This window comes from Macrobrachium nipponense, chromosome 1 (genome assembly GCF_015104395.2).
Source record: "Macrobrachium nipponense isolate FS-2020 chromosome 1, ASM1510439v2, whole genome shotgun sequence".
NCBI lineage: Eukaryota > Metazoa > Arthropoda > Malacostraca > Decapoda > Palaemonidae > Macrobrachium > Macrobrachium nipponense.
In genome coordinates, this window is record NC_087200.1 from 152,785,012 (window position 1) to 152,805,219 (window position 20,208).

A 20,208-nucleotide genomic window follows, 5' to 3' on the forward strand; every position below is an offset into this window, starting at 1 on the left:
TCATTCTGCCAGAAAAATTAATGTTAATTCACCTTGAATAAGAAATTAGAATTTTGTTGTAAATCGCACTCGCGTTTACAGGATCAGCTGTTTTGAAGGACACGTTCCCTTCGCTCCTCGCACGTTTCACTTCGCATCGCTCACTCACTCGCTGAGCGAAAGTTTCATTTCACTTCGTACTTAACGTAACCATTTTTCATTTACAAATGTTTTGCTAACATCTTTTCAACATCCATACCATCATTTCACTTGTCACAGGGAGCTAGTAAACTTACGTAAAGTTAACACAGATCTTAGAAGTAAAGTACATTAGAAGAATTGTTAATGTAAAACGCGTTTGTAAATAACTCGTATTCAAGTGCAAGCCCGCTTCCAAATAACGTAAAAATTGTTCATTGCTAGCGCGTTCTATTTTCATAAAACTTATTTCAAATGCAATTCTTTCACCAAAACTATAACACAAGGAATCATTCAACCCCAAGCTGTGTCATATTAAAACTAGAATAATTAGTTCAAATAAATACAAGGGAGTTCGTCATATATCATTTTTACGCTCTCAGAGAGAGAGAGAGAGAGAGAGAGAGAGAGAGAGAGAGAGAGAGAGAGAGAGAACCCATTATGCAAAAGCCAAGAGTACTAGGTCTGTTACTTACGCATGCAACATTAACATTATTTTAGTCTCGTGTCTTTCATTTACACTGAGCGTGATACTCGCCCATGTCCATTACAGTCTTGCAAGCCATTATTTAATTCGCTGAGTACTTCAGCCAAGGACTGGGCATTTTCAAATTACCATTACCTTTCGTTGCCCAAGTGGTCTTTTCCATTTCTTTATCACAAAAACTGCATATACCGCAAGCACAACCGCACAGTGTGCCACGCAACCGCATTACTTCCATACGAGGAAGCCGCTACCAGTCTAGGACTGGCCACCACCAGTGCACGTCAGGCCCTACCATTTTACAGTGCCACTAATTCGGGACACTGTCCATCGACTGGCTGCTGAAGTACTCCCCCCTTTTACTTTCTCTCCTCCACCATTACAGTGCCACGAACAGAGTGCCATTTCATTTCAATATATTTGAGTATACTGCATTAGTGCCGTCCGACGGGACACACCAGCACACTACCCAGTGCAATCAAGGAACACCTCCATAAGTGCCATGTTACCAGCACTCTATTGGTGCTGTCCAAGGAACGCCTCCATAAGTACCGTACACCTGTACAGGATGTACAGGTAGCTATTTATCTGCGTATCCGCCATTACGGAACGCCCATTTTATTAGTGTTTCCATGTACAAGGATCAGTGCTCCTTCGGAACACTCAACAAAGGAACGCCTCCATAAGTGCCACAATACCAGCCCTAAATGCTGTCAAAGGAATGCCTCCATAAGTGCCACTATCCCAGCACTACTAGTGCTGCCCAAGGAACACCTCCATAACTGCCTTGCACCTGTACAGGACGTACAGGTAGCCACTCCATGCATATCCCAAATTTAGGACGGCCTTTAAGTGTGACTTACACAGCACACTCCAATTATATTCTTTTCACTCATCAGAAGGTGCCATTCAAGAAGTGCCACCTTACCGAATAGGCACTCCCATCCAGACTATTCTGGGCCCTCTTTTCCAATTTAGCTGACAGCCTCTACTGCAACCTACGGAAATGACTTCTCCTGCTGCCCACCACTTATATCCATGGAGTGGCGGTGACGGGGCACATGGACAATCTGCTCCTGCGAAAGAGCCTCCAGAGAAGAAGAGAGAAAAAGAAGAACAGAGAAGAAGGAAAAAGAAGCAGAGAGGAAGGAAAAAGAAGCAGAGAGGAAGGTAAAAGAAGCAGAGAGAAAAGCAAGAGAAGACGAGAGAAAGCGTGAGCTAGCCCTCAAGGAGAAGGATCTCGAGATGGAGAAGGCACGACAGGTAAGCGCCAAAGCCCTAGCCATGCAGCCAGCTCCCAGCCCCACACCTATGGTGTCGCACAGTCCAATTGCGAGCATTAATGCTCTGATACCGAAGTACATGGAAAATGAGCCGGAGGCATGGCTGGAAGAAGTGGAAGCCCTATTCGAAAACTATGCTACCACTGAGATAGAGAGGGCTGCCCTGCTTGCCAAGCACCTGGATGCCAAGGCTAAGACTGCTCTCCACTCACTGGATCAGGGTCAGCGAGGGGACATGGTGGAAGTTTGCTGAGTCATCACGAGGGCTTATGAAATCACCCCGGAGAGATGGAGACAGCGTTTCCGAGGTCAGGCCAAGGAAGACTCGAGGCTATGTCGTCACCCGATTCCAGGACCTGTTTAACAGGATCATGCTGGAGGACCTCTACCAGTGTGTACCTGGACCACTCACAGTGCACCTTAACTGCAAGCAACCCAAGACACTTGGGGAAGCTTGCCGCATGGCTGACAACTGGGAAACATTCCCGTCTCACAGCACCTTACACTGGCGCGTAATGCCACCGAGTTAGCTCTCTGGATCCACACAGCCCAAGGACGCCCACCAAGGACACCTACAGACTTGCAACGTCTGCAAGAAGGTGGGTCACCTTGCAACAGAGCCGCAAACCACCAACCTCCTCAGAACCCTCCTATGCCAACGAATGGTGCCTCTGCCTCCTTTCAAGACCAGTCAGACACCATACGGAAACCAGCCCAGCAGAGGGGCTCCTGCAGAGCCTGTGGGGCTACAGGGCACTACTCCGCTGGATATCCCGGGTGTCCCAAGCATGTGACTTCGACCAGGCATGTCCACCTGATCAGAGCCACAGCCTCCTCGGTGGACCACTTCAGTCACAGTGGCACCCCTGGATGGCTGTACCCTACCAGTGATACTGCTAGTTACAGTAGATACCGCCTCCAATCTGTGTCTCATAGACCGGGACCAAGTGCCAGCCAGTGCCATCGTCGAGGAGCACACCAGGTGGGCAATAACTTGGATCAAAGGGCAGTCCAAGACCATTCCCACAGCCGTCCTGCAGGTCACCACTCCTTGGCGCACCAAACCTCACCACCTGGGCATAGTGAGTACAATTCGGCATGGAGTAGGTTTCCTATTGGGACAGGACCTCCTCTGGGGATGTCCCTCACCCACACCTCTCCAGGGCCAAGCTACCTCCACCACGGAGGCCTCCACTACCTCAACGCCACCAGACAGGGACCCTGCTCTTGTGGACAGGACGTAACCCCCATCCGCACTACCTTCCGCTCACCCACCTGGTCGACAGAAAGGGCACTCCGCGTGCATTCTAAGGCCCAGGTCTCTGGCCTCAAGCGAGATCCACTACAAAAGTTCACCTCCCTCACCACAAAGGGAGCTCCACTCTTCACAGTTCCGCTGCAAAATCTGCAACGTAATAGGGCACTCCACTAATTGGCCTAGGTGCCCTAGCAAGCTAACAGCAGTGGACACTGTCCATTCTCCACAAGGCTCAGCCTTCCAAAAGAGACAGGAACCTCTGTCTCCCATTACCAAGGGCACGCTGAGAGGTATGGCACCTCCGTACCCGTCAAAGGTCCATCTGACCTCAACTCTCTGCCAGGGCCACTTGGCAGCACTGAGCAGTCCCAAGCTCCGTCCAGCCTGGACGTAGAGCAACCACAAACCTTGACCTCTGCACCTGGTCCCGAGCTAGCGCGGGCACCTAACCTAATCAAGGATCCTACTACAGGAGATCCTCCAACAGGCAGGGAGCTTAAAAAAGCCCATTGCCACTCTTCATCCCTAGACGCTTCTTCTTTAACATCACCTCGGTTGGCCAAGGATAAACCTCCGGTGGACCTCACCGTTACACCTTCTCTGGACGACCAGGAACTGCCCAACCAAGAGTCAGCCCGGAGGTCTCCCCCTTACATGGCTGTTGCAGCAGCCGAAGAGAGGGCCTCCCCTGCAGTAGGTTTCCACCTCTACGATGGTTACTGCAGATGCTGAAGGAGGATGTTTGCCTGTAGTCTCTAGGGCTACCACTGCCTCTGCTCCTGACGGTGTTTCTGGCCTTTCCCCAGAGTCGGTGCCTCCGTCAATTCCTAGGTCTGGTGTAGCCAGGCCCTGGAGGAATAAGAAGAAGAAGGGACGCAGATTAACACTAACCAAAGAGCCACATGCTTTCCTTGGCACCTGTGCCCTAGGTACAGTGTCCAGTCATTTGCAGAGTGATCCTGGCACCTACCCAGAGAATGTAGCCAGCCTGATCTCTGCCAGTAGACTAACTCTCTAACCCCCTAGAACTTATGTCACTAACCCTCACGTAAATGTCATAATTACCTCATATTTCCATCCTGGTACACTACTAATCACTCATCACCCTCTCGCATCATTACCTCATCTTATGTATTTTAACAATTCAGGTCGATAAACCTCTGCTGTGTGTTCCACACTCTGGAATGATTGTGTCTCTAATTAATTGTAATGAGTAGGTTAGGCTAATAATTTAGTACCAGGGCATTAGGGTAGTAGCAAGTGAATTTTCAAAGTAACCTTACATAGGGGTAGAGTACTGTCGTCACAGACGACTAGGTCATTTTCGCTTAGGATAGACTACAGTATTAATTCAGTAAGTTAGTACACTTAGCATCTCCACCTATAAGTTATTGTAGCTAGCCGTATCGCTGTTCTGAAAACCTCAGAGTAGGAGAACTGGGTAGTTGTGACGATCAACTTATTTAGCTGAGGCCTTCACACCCGAAAGGGAGTGAATGCCTTCTTAACAGGGGGAGCTATTACGTTTATTGATAACCTTTTCTACCCAGCAGTCATTTAAAATTATTTAATTGCTAGAAGAGCAAGCCATTTTTCTCCTAATCAGCTGACTTTAGGCGGGAACCACAAAGCAGGCCAGAGATCGGCATTTCCGTTAGTAGCCAGGGAAGAAAATAAGCCGTTAACCATAGGCCTAGAGTAGAGTAATAAAGGCAGGTTGCAGGGATTAGATAGGCTTCGATGTGGGCATTAGGAATTCCTAGCATAAGACCTCTTTTCCCCCCAAATTCGCTGGTTGTGTTTTCACATCTTTCCAGACAATGCCGGAGGCTGTGTGTGAAACCCAGGCCATTCGGAAATACACTGATGCAGCCTCAGTCACTGCTAGCTACTTGAAATGGTCAGACGTGCCCCCTCTCTGACTGGAAGTCGGCTTTTGTGTTGTCCCCGCTGGTTGGAGCCCCCCTTCATACATTACAACACATGTTCAAGCCTCTAAGGATTAAAGGTACGTCTCAAAAGTGCAAAACCCAACCAGCTCTATTCCTCCAAGACGAATCTTGCTATCTCCATTTCAATCTCCCTTTTATTCCTTCTCTACTGAAATCCCTTTTGTCATCATCGGGCAACGTGTTACCCCTGTGACCTGTTCAAGATTAAGTCTTCATTGAATATGTCATTTAGACACTAGAGTTCCTCCCCAGTGTGTGTTAAATAAAAGTGACTGCCCTTGTAGCTGAAATATAGTGTAAGAAGTCCTTATTTTATCCTCTGTCTAAACTGGGACTAATTTCCAGGTATGCTGAGTCATGTGTTCCATCTCCTCGCAAGTGCTGCCTTAACACAAGATACCCATGATCAATTTTGGAAACCACCATTGAAGTAAATTTGATTTTGGCCAGCTCTCCCCTATTGTGAGAGATAGGAGTGGTCCGTGTGCGGCCAAGTTGCCTTGCCTTATCCCAGGCCATTCAACAGCCTCTTGTAAATAAATGTAATGTAATTAATTTGCTGGTTTTCAATCCTTTTTATAGTTATCTAAGGTAAGTCAGAAGCCCTCTATTTCCATTTTTTCCCTCTAATATTTTTCATTTACGATTGGGGTCCACAAGGCCATGCCGCAATACGTAAGAATATAATATATATATATATATATATATATATATATATATATATATATATATATATATCCTATATATGCTATATATATATATTATATATATATTATATATATATAGATCTATATATATATATATATATATATATATATGCATGCATTAATCTACAAATGTCCTTTAATATCCAATTCGCTGTAGCTTGGATACGGTATCCGAAGGGGAATTTTTTAGTTGATAATAATTTCATTCCTCTCATGGATTTCAAACCAGCAGACAGAGGAGAAATCAGGACTTCAGTGACATTACCAACTTGGCCAACAAGTGAGGTGTAAGTTGATACTGATTCCGACCTTACAGATCCTTGTCAAACTCAGGTATTTGTAATTAGAACTTATATCCGGCCACCTCTGCCACGTTAACAAAGTCGAAAATTTGCCGCACACAGCCATATTATGAATTCTTATCACATCACCATGATTCATATACATGCATTAAGCTACAAATGTCCTTCAATATCCAGTTTGCTCTACCTCAAAATTAATATATGTTCATGTATGTTAACTGAAGGTGAATTTCTTAGTTGATGATAATTTTGTCCTCTCGTAGATTTGACCAGCGAACAGAGGAGATATCAGGACTTCCGTGATGTTACTGACTCGGCCAATAAGTGAGGTAAAGTTGATACCGATTCTGACCTTACAAATTACAGTCAAACTCTGGTATTTGTAATTAGAATCAATATCCAACCCCCCCTGCCATGTTAACAAAGTCGAACATTTGCCACATGTAGCCATATTATGCTCTACCTCGGTATTAATATATTTTCATATATGTTAACTGAAGGGGAATTTTATAGTTGATAATAATTTCATCCTCTCGTGGATTCGAACGACCGGACAGGGGAGAAATCAAGACTTCAGTGAAGTTACCGACTCTGTTAACAATTGAGGTGTAAGTTGAACGTTTGCTGCACAGAGCCATATTATGAATTTTTATCACATCACTGTGATTCATGTACATGTATTAAGCTACAAATGTCCTTTAATATCCAATTCGCTCTATCTTTGAATTAAAATATTTTCATATAGTATGTTAACCTGAGTTCAACTGATTTGTAAGGTCGGAATCAGTATCAGTGTCAACTTATACCTCACGGAGGAAAATGAAAACACGAGAACTGCCGAGATCTTTCCGTCTTAATGACCCTTTGCGGCAAGACTGATCAGAACAAAGAAAAACACATTACAGGTAAGCGTATCAACAGACAATACAGGATTAAACAAAAAGTTCAAATTCACTTTAAAGAAACGAAAAATAAAAAACGCCCTTGGGCTAGATTTAAGATTTTAAAAGTAGCCCACAGGCGTTTTTTCATTTCTTTAAAGTGAATTTGATCTTTTGTTCCTGAACTCTGCACTTAAGACATCCATGACCAGCACAAACAAAAATGACTTAATGCTGGCCCTGGTGTAATCCAACACCAACTTCAAAGTTTTCTGTTTCCCCAACTGCTGTTGTTACTTTTGTGCTTGTTTCTTTGATATATCATATTCGACAGTCTAACCACCTTTTCTGGGGCTTTCCCCTTCCTCAAACACCTAAACATCACTTCTCATGGGATTCTATCGTATGCTTTCTTCAGGTCTATAATGCACAGTAAAACTCCTGGTTTCCCTTTAGCCTCTTTTGGTGTAGCTTTCTTACTATGAAGATGGCATACACCATCCCTTTTCCTCTCATGAATCCATAGTGCTGTTTCTCGATCTTTACAATCTTAAATCTCATTCAGTAGCCCCTCTTAAAACCTTCAAACCATGCTCTGTTAGTTTAATTCCCCTGTAGTCACCACAATCCTTGATATCTTCCCATATAGCTTTTAATAAATCCAGCATCCATTTCTCCCCCTCTTTACCCAATAATTTGACATTTTCATTTTTGAACTGTGATGGACCTGGAGCTTTAATATTTTTCATTTTACTTAATGCTCTCTTCACTTCTGTATCCTGTATCTCCTTCACTGGTCCCTCCACCCTCTGTGCTTCCCCCATCTCCTCTCAGTATGCAAAAGGTTTTCAGTATGTAAAAAGTATCCAAAATACTCTATCCATCTCTTTTTAATGTCTTCATCCCTATACGATATATTTCCATCTCTATCCTTGATGAAACCCAATTTACCCAAATCCTGTCTCTGCCTTTTCCTCAAGTTTGAAATCTTATAGATATCCTTTTCTCCTTCGCTTGTTCCTAGTCTTTCATTCAACTGCTTTGCTGCCCCTCTAATAGCCATTAGTGTTGGTATTCTGTTTGTTTTAGTCCCCCTTGAGTATGTTATGTTTTCATTTTCTTTGTAAGCTTAGTTTTTTCATAAAAACTAAATGTTGTCATGAATGTTGATTTTGCAAAATTGCATTTTCGTTTATGCCTAATTTGCAGGTCTGTAATGTTTTTAATGAGTTTCTATAAAGGAGTAGTGACATTCATTTGTGTGTTACCTTTTTTCAAAAGTATTTAGTTATATCTTATTGGTAGTACACTGCTTGTTAGTTGTGTGTGCTTGACAGATTGTTGGAACTCTCAAAGCCTAGCAACTCCATGCCAACGTTGCCAAAGTGCCGAATTTTTAGGATTTATGCCGAGAAAAAACTCTACGGTTTGTTAATGCAATTTTCCTGCCGACAAGCCGTCGACAACTCTCTTTTCCTGCCGAAAAAAAATCGGCATGCCTCAGGGACTGGAAAAAATGGATTTTAAATGCCAAAATAATAATTGTAATAAGTAACTCATAATGTTTTACATAAAATGCATGTAACATGTGATCAGTGTACATTTTTACTTGCATACGAAATTCAAATAATTAAAATTTAAATATTAAAATATATCTCTTTGAAGCTTCTGCCACATTCAAGCCAGTAGTAAATCTATGAATGTTTACAGTAAGATATTTCAATGAAATGTGCACGCCTAATTACTTTTGTGTAGTCTACATATTAACTTTGATGTTACTGGTTCATATCCCCCCTGTGGACTAAAATTTGTCCCTCAATATTAAAGGACCGTCACCGTTGCAACGGGTACAGGGTCTTTTATAACCTTTTGTTGTTACATAGTTGACTGATTGGGTTCTACTGAAACAAAATATTTTATGTTACCAACAGTTCACTTTCTATACTTTACAACATATTTCATAATCACAAATACCCTCTTACAGTGAACTGAATAATTCCCTTCACCCGGATTTGTAGACTGAGATAAGTAACACATCTTAGTATTCCATAAGTTAAATTCCAGCCACAGCTTAATTATGGAGAACTTCTTAAAATTGTTGAACCTCAGGAATAAGAAATTGCTGTAAAATCTTTCCTACTGTGATGACTAATGCATTTGTATTTGTTCAAGTATCTTAATATAATATTTCATAAGTATTTTACCTTTGTTGCCCCAATTTATATGAACCTTTACCTCTCTGGGCTGCCAACCCTGCTGCTGCCTTCGGGTCTATTATACATTATGCGCTAACTCTTGGGGTATATATGCACTTTGCACTCTGGCTGATGATAATAATAATGTTGACTGGCATTATTATACATAACTTAATAAGTCAGCTACTATTTTGATTTTACTATCTCTATAACTGCTTACAGCTGTTATTATCATGCTTGCAGCTATTTGTAATTTCAACATTGAATAGGTTACTTTAGTTTTCTAAGTATTGTTACTTGTTATGAAAGTTATCATAAATAGTAATGATCTTTACACCATAAATCTGATAATATGTGGATAGCATTAAAGAGTTTTTATTACAAATACCCAATTTCAGATCATAATTATATAAAATGGCTGGTAAACGAACATTCAGGGATGCTTGGAAGACAGACGATCTGCCGTGGCGGGATGGTTTGTCGAAGTTGGAGGAAATCCTCATAAGGGCTTTTGTGATGTGTGCAAAAAAAACATTGCGAGCCGAAATAACATCGTTAAAACGACACAAATCATCTAAGATGCACTCAATCAACATCGAGAAGAACCCGATATTTCAGGAAGCATCAAATCGAGAAGCTGGAGAGGACACCGAGTCTGAAGTTAGATAGCAAAGAGCTGAAATAAAGCTAGCAGCATTTGTAGCAGAACATAACATCGCTATGAATTCGGTTGATCACTTGGTAGATCTGCCCGAAGGATGTATTTCCTGATTCAAAGATTGCTCAGGCCATGAGATTAAAGCGCTCAAAGTCAACTTACGTTATTAAAAGAAGTAGGTAAATAGCACAGCAAGATTTGATAAAATGTTTGAAAACAACCAAATTCTCAATCATAATTGACGAGACAACCGATGTTAGTACATGTAAATCATGCGCAGTCATTGTGAAATATTTTGGTAATGAAAGCATCCAAATCAGACTCTTGGATCTTATTGATATATATTCGCCATCCCATGATAATACTGAAGGGTCTACAGGGCAACACCTCTTCAATTTGATCTCTGACATGCTACCACAAAATGAAATGCCCATGGACGATACTAATAGGCTTCGCTGCAGATGGTGCCAGCATCATCATGGGACAGCATAATTCTTTAACGAGTAGGCTTAGGTAAGCAGCACCTGGGACCACCATTTTGAAGTGTGTAAGCCATTCTATTCATTTGTGTGCTTCAAATGCTGCTAAAACTTTGCCAAGGAATTGTGAAGACCTAATTCGGTCCATATATACATACTTCTCTCACAGCGCGAAAAGGATGGCAGAATTTAAGGATTTTCAAGAATTTTGTCAGACAAAACCTCACAAAATCTTGCACAGCTCACAGACACGATGGCTTTCCCTCCATGCAGCTGTATCTCGAGTATACTTGAGCAATGGCGACCATTAACGTTATATTTTTCAGGCAAACATTTGGAAGATAGATTAACTACATCTAAAACGATTTACATGTTGCAAGATCCATCTATCCGTATTTATTTTCAATTACTTGATTTTATTCTTCCACACTTCAATAAATTTAATACTTTGTTTCAAAGGAGGGAACCTACATAGCATGTTTTACATAAGAGGTGTAAAATTCTATACTTTGCATGATATCCTGAGGATGTATTACTCATCTATACTGCTTCACAAATATGTCAGATCAACCAAAGTGATGACCGTTACTTTATACCTCTCAGTGAAGTATACATGGGTACGAAAGTCCTCGGTATATTGCAAGAGCCAGAAATTGCTTCAAATAGAGCACTGATCGCCGATGTCACAACAGATGTCGACAATTTATGATAACAGCTTTTGTTGAAATGAAGGAAAGGTTACCTCTAGGTTCAAAATTGTTGAATTTATGCAGTAATTTAAGTGTAGAGGTTTGCACCAGAAATGATATACTTCAAATCATGCCATCATTGTCAAACTTAGCTGCAGAAGTACCACGAATATATTCAGGGGATCTACAGCAATTGGATAAAGAATGGCGACATCTCCCAAACAAATGTCGAGGATCTGCTTCTTTATCTGTTAAAATTGAGAGATGACAATGGACAACCGGAATTCAAGGTTTTGCTTTCCTTTGCTTGGAGCATTTTATCGTTACCAACCTCAAACGTAGAACCAGAGAGAATATTTTCTTAGGTCAATTTGATCAAAACAAAAATTAGAAACAAAATGTCGACATCCACCCTAAGAGCTTTAGCTTTAGTCTCAGAGACAGGAGACCAAAGGATAATGCGTAACTTTTGAACCTACTAAAGTCATGTTGAGGTCAGTGTGCAGAGGTCGAGAGAAAATATTCGATGACGACGAGGAGGAGAATTTATAGAACTAGTGTGTGCATCATATGAATTTATATGTACTTATATTTTTCTTTTTGTATATAACTGCAAATGCTTATAAAACAGTATATAATTGTTAAATATAATTTTCTCTAGTCAATTATGTTAGATATAGCCTAATATGTTCGGGTTTATGGGCGCTGAAGATTATTTTTCTTTTTAAGAATATAACCAAATATGTCTAGGATTATGAACAATAAAGATTTTTCTATTGTTAGATATTACGTAATGATGACGAGGAGAATTTTTTTTTTTTTTTTATAGAACTAGTATAAATTTATATGTACTTATATTCTTCTTGTATACATGCAAATGCTTATACATTTGTATATAATTGTTGAATACAATTTGTCTAGTCAATTATGTTAAATATAGCCTAATATGTTCGGGTTTATGGGCACTAAAGAAAAGATTATTTCCTATTTATGGAATAACCAAATATGTCTAGGATTATTACAATAAAGATTTTTTTCTATCATTGGATATTACGTAATGTCTAGGGCACTAAAGGTTACTCCTCTAGTAATTCGATTATTTGATATATCTTGAAAATATATTAATTCGCATATTTTATATGTAAATAGTTATAGTTTATATACATCAGAATATTGTTTTGTAATATTGTATAATATATTCATTTATATTTAAGCGTGTTGAATATCAATAAAAGGAAAAAAGTATCTTATATGATTGATATATGAATGAACGATGATAAAATAAATTAAATCATTTCTAAGATTTATTTCTATCATTGCATCCGACAGATTCACAAGAAGGGTGCAGCACCGTAACTTGTTTTATTTTCTTTAGTTAACCATGAATTCAACACTGAAAAACATTTTCTATAGGTATGCCGATTTCTTATGCTGGACGCTGGAGTCACTGGACAGGTTTCATATGCAGAGTTGCAGATTGCAGAGTCAAGATGGCGTTGGTTAAGACAACGCTGTCCCTTGCTCCATTCATGGCTTATTCTTTCGTCATGTAAACCTTGCATTATACATTCTTACAGGGAATAAACGCCAACTGATTATGAAGATATCATCTTTGCTTCCAAACCAGCCAAGTTTTAACAGTGGTTACGAGCCCAGTCACAAGTGAAGATGAAGAAGACAGTGTACAGTAAACAGTAAGGTAGGCTGGGGTTTTTGGGCGGCTGGTGATTCGACGGAGTACCAATACTAGTGATAGGCTTGACTAATGCAGTCTTATCAGCAGCAGCAGGGGAAAAGTTGTATGCCACAGAGAGTTGTTGGCGGGTTACTGCCATTTTTGATGTGCTGTCGTCATCTTTGGATGTCAATGGAGTCGTGTCATCATCGACCGCCGTCGTTGTTTTTTACTGTCATTTTTGGTGAGTTGTCAAGAGAAGATACCCAGCCATGGATCCCAGTAAGATTACATTAGTACCGTTAAATCAGAATTATGCTACGTGGAAAGTGCAGGTAAAAGATGACTTGTTCAGAATTGTGAAAGGGACAAGCTCCTTCTGCAATAGCCTAGTACCTACTACCTAGTAGATGCTGCAGCTGTTCGGAAGTCTGAGTTCAGAAAGTTTTTTGACTACCTACCATTGCGTAAGCCATCGGTAGAGGGTAAAACTTCAGAAGCATGTCGCACCAGTTTTTTAAAGTTTAACGATGAAAAACGGCAAGAAACCACCAGATTGGTGTTGCAGAATGCATAGAAACATGAGAAACTTTAAAACAAGAAAACTCACTTACTCTTACACACATAATTTAACACCAAACTTCTACTACAATTATAGGAGACCCCAGTGGGAACTGGGTTTTTCCCAAAAAAAAAAAAAAAAAGGTTGGGAGCAGGGGAAAAGTGATTTGTCGGGCACTACCTAACCTTTCACAACTGCCTAACCTAACCTATGGGCTATGGCGCCGTACCCTACCTATTCCTACCTGGTTGGGGGGGGCGGGGGCTGCGACCCTCCCTTAAGGGCACTACGTCTCTTGCACATATCCACTAGTTTTTGTGTATTTTCAGAGTACACTAGACAAAAATCACCATAACTTGAATAACAGTCACTACAAGATGCTGGAATTTCTCCAGGAGGATCTGGAATATTATCCCGTAAATGCTGCTCAGAAGTGCTGGCTACCAGCTCAAGGTCTAAAAGGGAGCTGAAATAGCGATGGTAGGATATTGTACTCTTGCGCCAAGAAATTTTGGAACACGTTTTGCCATTGGCCAAGGTTTCTGAGTGTCAAAGAAAAAATGAAACTGATTGGCCAAACATATAAGACGTCATAGTGTACTCGTTTCTCTGCAGATTTTAGTAGTTACACGGCTCATTAAAAGTAAACATTACTGTAGAGGAAACATCTCTCCCAACTTAGGATAAATTTGAGATAAAAACTTGACTGGCCAGCTCATTTAAACTTGACAAGCTCATTTAATTCCACTTTATTCAGTCTCTCATAATGACTATACTTTTTATATAGCTTTTCACATGCTCTTTCCGGTATTTCTACAGAAGCAATCCGCGGTGGCTTAGACTATGGCAATTGACTGATTCCTATGTTATTTTAGTTACTGTACAAGATTTAAAAGTAATATCCATTCGTCCAGCTGTAACTAAGCAGTAATTGACCTTTGAAAGTTACATAATAGCCGCAGCAAACTCAAAGGTATATTAAAGTTTAGTCCCAACCAAACGAAAAAATTAAAAAATATTCCTTACAACCCTTGTAAAGCAACTAAAATAACATAGAAAATGTCAATTGCCATAGTCTAAGTCACCGAAGAACGGTCCTATAGGAAGGTACCAAGTATTCGTTACGGTGAAGGAAATGTAAACACAGCCGCCATGTTTAAATTCCCCAACCACTACGGAGCCATATGTTCACTAAGGGGGGGCTGGGTAAGTTGGAAGGTACGAGTTGTCTTAGCAGCACCCCACTGAATAGTAACATACCTTGACGCAACTTTCGGCGAAAGCCTAACACTCACTTTCCTAAAAAATAATAATTAAGAATAATGTTTGGACCTTACCTTAAAGGGGTGGAGGGTACAAAGCAGCAGCTGCCTTTAAGAATGCGTGGAGGTGGGTCTTGGGTTTCTCAAAATGCAGCTTGAAATAAGCAACAGCCAAGTACCCGACGAAGTTATACATTCTCCTCCCGTATCTTGGAGTCGACTGCCAGAGTTCCCTCCACCTCCTCTCGATAGTATTAGTATGGGCACCGGTTTCTGGGTTCACAAAGTCATCGAGTGGTTGACTGTCAAGTGGACATAACCTTCATCTCGCAGGCAGTCATAAGCCCTCCAACCAGTCGAAATAATAGTGGTACCCGGCACAATGTATTCTTTGATAACTGCAAGCAGAGTCCCACTCGTCCTGTCGGGTACAGGAACAACGAAAAACTCCCGGGTCTGCCTGCAGATACCACCGAATACCCAGTGGCCTTCGATGAGGCGACTTACGTTGTATTTTCTTCTCCCAAACTTCGCCTCATCGATTTCAACAATTGTGGCGGGCCCACCTATTTGCTTCTTCTGTTGGAAGCACCAATTAACTATGACCTGAAATAAGTCAGTGTTAGGGGAGGTAATTAAGTAGGGTAAATTTCATAATAATACAAGGCAGGTTGTGTATGAGAGAGAAGGAGGGGGGGGGAGAAGGAGGGGGTAGGAATGGAAAATGGTGAGGGGATAAGCAAAATACTTACTTCCCGGGAGAAGCTGGCCCAATCATTAATTGTTGAGTCCGACAGTCCAAGTTCTGTTCTCGCAACCTTGTAAGAAAAAAATCACTCGCATACAGGTATGCGAAGAACAGACTGTCTCAACATCAGGTGGGACCCAGAGAACCAAGTGCCCTTAAACAAGGAAAAGTAGTAAGAACAGCGTTTCTTCGCTTTCTTACTATGCGGTCGATAAGACCGTCACACCTAAAGGTAAATGTGGAGGGAAAAATACCAATTATAAACATGAAAATATGGAGTAGGTCATAAATGGTATAGGTGTAATACAATATTGCCATTAATCTAGGGCCGGGTCATATCACGGTTACATGTAGAATCCAACAAACTATTCGTAAGGTATTTACCTAAACCACTTCTTTTGCAGATCTAGGCGGCACTCATTCCCACAATGGGGGCAAAAGACCTGCTTCCTCAGGAGGCTGTGGTCCTGGCATAACAGACCAGCCGTTCATAATTACCTGAGTAATAGGCAGAAAAATCTTTGTAACTGAATGGGGGCAAAAGACCTGCTTTTCTCAGGAGGCCGTGGTCCTGGCAAAAAACCGATTAGTCGATCATAATTACCTGAGTAATAGGCAGAGAAATCTTTGTAACTCGTGTAACAATTGTTACATGAAGTTGGCAAAGAGTTCCTGGTGAGGGGCTGGGGCGAGCGTGAAGTTGATGCAGCAGTGAATGTCATGGTGGCAGATTCAACAGTGTTGGATTTCTACAGTTAGGAGGTGGCAGGAGGCCAGACCGTAGAAAACAGGGTAGGAGAGGTGGGGTGGAGTAGTAAAAATGCTTTGATGCTATTGGTTGAGGCAGGGTGGGGCTGAGGTAAATGAACAAGCACTTAACAAAATAAGTTGGCAATGTTAAGGGTAATAAAAGTAAATGGGTAGTTAAGGAACTAAATGTAAATGTGGGATGGGTTCAAAATATGAATTAATACAAATACATATATAACGGGCCCAGGAGGGGGGGTGGGATTTAAGTCCTGGGTGGTAAATGTGTAATAGGGCCTAAAGTGGTTTTAATAAATACAAAATACCAAATTAAACATAGGTTAGCATATAACAAAACTAATTAAACTTGTAGGGGATGTTGCCTGACCAGGGGTGGGGTTGGACCTGCTGTAACCCCCCTTAAAGAACCAAACCAACCTAACATAACCTAACCTAGCAGGGGATGTAACCTTACCTAGTAGGGAACTTAACCTAGTAGGAAATGTTGCCTGACCGGGGGGCTTTGCCCCCCGTAACCCCCCTTAAAGGCCTAACCTAACCTAGTAAGGAATGTAACCTAACCTAACCTAGTAGGGAACTTAACCTAGTAGGGAATGTTGCCTGACGCCTAACCTAACGTAGTAAGGAATGTAACATAACCTAGTAGGGAAGTTAACCTAGAAGGGTTGTTGCCTAAGTGGGGGGCTTGGCCCCCCATACCCCCCCTTAAAGTCCTAACCTAACCTAGTAAGGAATGTAACCTAACCTAACCTAGTAGGGATTTTGCCTGATCGATAACCCCCCTTCAAGACCTAACCTAACCTAGTAAGGAATGTAACGTAAGCAACCTAACCTAACCTAGTAGGAAATATTGCCTGACCAGGGGGGCTTTGCCCCCTGTACCCCCCTTAAAGTCCTAACCTAACGTAGTAAGGAATGTAACCTAACCTAACCTAGTAGGGATTTTGCCTGATCGATACCCCCCCCCCTTCAAGACTTGACCTAACCTAGTAAGGAATGTAACGTAACCAACCTAACCTAACCTAGTAAGGAACGTAACCTAACCTAGTAGGGAACTTAACCTAGTAGGGAAATATTCCCCTGACCGGGGGGGCAAAGCCCCTCGTACTTAAAGGCCTAACCATAACCTAGTAAGGAATGTAACCTACCTAGTAGGGAATATTGCCTTACCAGGGGCCTTTGCCCCCCATGTACCCCCCTAAAGGCCTAACCTAACCAGTAGGAATGTAACCTAACCTACCTAGTAGGGAAATTACCTTATTTGCCCCTAACCCCCCTAGGCCAACCTAACCTAAGTAATGAAATACTAGGCCTACCTAGTAAGGAATGTAACCTAACCTAACCTAGTAGGGAACATTGCCTGACCAGGGGGCTTCGCCTCCCCGTACCCCCCCTTAAAGGCCTAACCTAACCTAGTAAGGAACATAACCTAACCTACCTAGTAGGGAAATAAACTAGGCCTAACCTAACCTAGTAAGAATTAACCTAACCTAACCTAGTAGGGAATATTGCCTGACCAGGGGCTTCCCCCCCCCGTACTTAAAGGCCTAACCTAACCTACGTAAGGAACATAACCTAACCTAACCTAGTAGGGAATATTCCTGAGCCTAAGGGGGCTAAACTAGTAACCCCCCCTTAAATGTAACCTAACCAACCTAACCTACCTAGTAGGAAATATTGCCTGATCAGGGGCTTCGCCCCCCCGTACCCCCCCTTAAAGGCCTAACCTAACCTAGTAAAAATGTAACCTAACCAACCTAACCTAACCTAGTAGGAAATATTGCCTGACCAGGGGGCTTCGCCCCCCCGTACCCCCTTTAAAGGCCTACCTAACCTAGTAAAGGAATGTAACCTAACCAACCTAGTAGGGAATATTGCCTGACCACCCCCCGGGTAACCCCCCTTTAAAGGCCTAACCTAAGTAGAGGGAACGTAACCTAACCTAACCTAGTAGGGAATATTGCCTGACCAGGGGCTTCGCCCCCCCGTACCCCCCCTTAAAGGCCTTAACCTAACCTAGTAAGGAATGTAACCTAACCAACCTAACCTAACCTAACCTAGTAGGGAATATTGCCTGACCAGGAAGCCCCCCGTACCCCCCCTTAAAGGCCTAACCTAACCTAGTAAGCAATGTAACCTAACCAAACCTAACCTACCAGTAGGTACCAAGTAGGGAATGTAAACCTAACCAACTGTTGTACTTGTCTTTATTTTTAATTCTCTTCGTTATGTTGCGTGGCGTACTTACGAGTTCTTTTTGTTGTTACGGGTAATGTTTGAAAGGTTATTTGTCATATGGGCTAACCTTCATCTATCACTAGTTACGGTTGAGTTTCTTCTCTCGTAGGAACATTTAGTTTATTTATTCTTCACTAAGTCTCTCAGGAGGTAATTTATATGTTAAAAACAGGGGTTGGATATCTTTGGGAAACTGGGCAAGTTAAACACCCTCTTCATAAAAAATTACTTTATAATGGAATAAACACAGTTTACACTCTACTACACTTCACTCGAACAGAGTGAGAAGGAACACAGCCTTCCCGTATAAGGTCTGGTTCTTGACTGGTTTTCTCTGGCACTTCGAATGAAGTTTCGACCTAACTACTTCAATTAGCTCCTCCTCAAATGTCTTTTAGGACACCTACTTCTTCATGAATGGCTTTCATTACTTCTGGTGCCACCTCTAAATTCGTCTGATTGGTTTCGTCCCTCGACGGTAGCCACCCACTAAAGGAGTCAAAGTTCAACTTTTCTGGTGAGGTTAGCACCTTACTGTTTTCCAAAACAAGTGCCAATTGTTTTGGTCTGGTTTACGAAACTGCTATTCGTGCAGACTTATGCTGTACACATCTACTTCCCTTTTCTACCTTAACTTCTGGTAGATCCTTCATCACTCTACTTTCACTATATATATTCTACCAGTGGTTTTCCTAACTAAGTTTTCCCTAGCTATTTCTAGACAGACTCTTGTTGTTTCCTAACAACACTCGGCCACCTACTGGCAGTGACCTCAATGCCTAAAATTATAAAAATGATCATACATAATAAATACAATGTTGAATAAAATAAAAAATGGTTATATATATATATATATATATACAATAATGCTAGTATATTAGTTACTTGAAGGCAAATTTTTCAGTAAAGACTTAATGGTGTTGAGTTTGTTAACAACTAACACTCTGACAATACATATGAAAGCAACTATGGTGAGTGCTAACAAAACAATATTTATCATGGACATGATAGGGGAAATGTCAGTCTTGTACATATGGAAAAATTGATTAGCTGCTTCAAGTTTGTCAAATGACTCTTAACTCAAGTTTGGATAATTTGAAATCCTTGACATTATCAAAATTATTGATATGGCTAGATAAATTTAAGGTATAAGAAGCAAAAATGGTAGGCTTGTAGTACAAATAATTCAAAATAACTACCTCACAAGATGTCTCAAAGGATTTTATGTTGTTAAATATTATCTGAGATTGATTATTCCTACAAGTGACCTTAGCTGTTACTTGATTCTGTGAAACACTACCATTTCATCATACAAATTTGAGCTTTGAAATCAGGACTGTAAGGGATATACTCAGTTATTCTCACAATTTCTGTCATTAATTAAATCATCAATGCAATACAACTTGTTAAGTGGCTGATAAAAGCCCTGTATATTACAAACAAACTCATTATTTTCTTTCTAGCATGATACATCATCAAAATCTTTGTCACTTAGTTTCACTAACAGAAGTGAATTTTTTTGCAATGCAAAATGTACTATGCCTTGGTTCAAAACAATTGACTGTTGTTTACTAGCATTTGGAAAGGGTTAAATGGAAATTAAGTTATTAACTTCATTATTGTTAAAGGGTATCACCAACACAATGTGATCAGAAACCCTTTTTACACTAATCAAGATAGTAAGTAAGAACATCTTGCACCAGCGGTTTTTTGGTTTGAAGTGATGATCTAACATACATTTTTCAATTACAAGGTGCAATCACCTAGGACTGATGAGGTATGGTGATAAATGTTTTTTAGCGGCTAACATTACTGCATTTAACAGTTTCCTTATGATTCAACAAAAAGGTTTCTGTTTCAAATAATAACTTAGTTACATACTGTGACTTG